Source organism: Mchenga conophoros, linkage group LG23, assembly GCF_057382185.1.
Source record: "Mchenga conophoros isolate Kocher_MC1m ecotype Shallow Benthic linkage group LG23, M_conophoros_male_GT1.1, whole genome shotgun sequence".
Classification (NCBI taxonomy): domain Eukaryota; kingdom Metazoa; phylum Chordata; class Actinopteri; order Cichliformes; family Cichlidae; genus Mchenga; species Mchenga conophoros.
In genome coordinates, this window is record NC_140547.1 from 51231064 (window position 1) to 51233109 (window position 2046).

The window sequence follows — 2046 nt, forward strand, 5'->3', positions numbered from 1 at the left end:
ATCATGCATCATAAAACAATATCATTCATTCACCATAAATCAGCAGTCTGATGTAATACAAATCAGTCTGATAAATCAAATAGTTATCACCTTCTTCTAAGTCTGGAGAATAATGCAAACTAAAACTACATAATAATTTCACAATCTTTAATTAGGGGTACAACGTGGCATAAGATAATATAATAATCTTACACTCATAGTTATGGAATTATAGAAATTTATAGTCTTGAGTAATAAACTGCAGCAATATTGATCTGACTCTAAGTTCTCATCACGAAACTCTTCTGATCATTTCATCTGAGCACACATTTGAGTGAAGTCTCACTTTAGACCACACAGATGTCAAAGTGAGGTCTGAACAAGACGTCACTCTTCAGTGTCGGGGACCCACAGATGCAGATATCACAGCATTAGAGTGGAGCAGACCCGAGCTCGAGTCAGACGGCTCTGTGTTCTTCCAAAGCCATCACTCAGATGAGAACTATCAGCACGAGTCCTTCAAATGCCGAGTGGAGCTGAGATGCTCATCCATGAAGGAGCGAGACGTTTCTGTGATTGTGAGGAACATCAGCATCAGCGATACAGGAAGATATGAATGTAAGATTACAGCCAACCACAGCATCTGTGGTGAGAGAGTCATCAAGGAGTTCAGGCACTCCATCAAGCTCACAGGCACAGACTCAGGTGAGATTCTAGAGTTGCAGGGCTTCCTCCAGAGCAGCTGTTAGAAACACAGCTGCATCTTCTTTCTCTCACACACAGAAAAGAGTGAGACAGAGTGAGGCATCAGGGAGTTTAATTACCAGCTTTAAGACAAATGAATGAGAGTGCTGAATGATAGCACTCATGAGTGGTGCAGCATGCTTTAATTACTACCCACTAGTGAATGTGTCAGCAGCTGAAACTGTATTAATGGTGATTTAAAGAAACGAGTCCCAGTGTGTAGACCAGGCGAGCTGCTTCACTTGTAACACACTGGCAGAAACCCCAAGTCAGTTAGGATGACTACCTGAACATTTGAATGTTTCCACTGGTCACTGAGGTGGTACGTTACAGGGATCCAGTCTGTTCATTTACAGGACTCTACTAGAGCTGCTTTGCATGACTCACAGTTGAAATAATGCTTCTTTGTCTGATGCAGGGCCTTGGTTCACCCCATCAGTCGTGCAGGGGGTCGTCTGCTCTGCAAAAGTGCACTTTAATGTAAACTGTGCAGCAGTGCTGCAAACTAATCCAGACGAAATAAAAGCACAATGTCAGGAGCTACTGCAGTTCAGCATCAAACGTAGGCCAAATCAATCATTAATATGATTTTCATGCTCATCTTGTTTGTCTTAATGTTCTTATGATTCAAAGAAACATCCAGCAGCTGTGAGATCGGCTGTACTGATTTAAAATGAAGTGTGTACGGCCCCAAAGCCTCTGAATGAGCTGCAGATGTGTTTCAAACTCCTGTAACAAAAGCAAACATGTCTGCATACCGGCTAACTTTGTCCACACACTGTTTCTGCTCTGCAGGTTTCACAGATGAAGATGCAAATAGTGGAGGATACGGGGATGGAGGAGATTGGGTTGGACTTTCATTAATAGTTTGTCTGTTAGTTTGGGCTGTTTGTTGTTCCTGCTGCTTCCGCTGTCGTCATAATTACCTGCAAGGAACTAAAGCCATTATAGCAGCATCCTCCTGAAAACAACATCTGCTCTGCTTTTCCACAAGAATGAAGATGCAGAGGTCTGGCTTTAGGATCTGAGCTCAGATAACATCTGGAGTTTAAAGCATCATTTTAATCTTCTTCTGCACAAAATGGCTCAGTCGAGTGCTGCCAACTCCAAGAGGTTTTCGGAGGATCGGGTGATGGAGATCTATAAAGTAGGAGTAACATTATATAGCTACTATGTCAAAATTCTATAGTATGGTATATGATATGGCACAGCCCTGCTGTAAAGATCAAATGTGTGACAGTGAAAGGTGCTGCAAAGAAGTCGGGAGAGAAATGCTGCAGAAAAGTCTCTTTAGCAAACAACGAGCAAACATAAAGCCCGTCC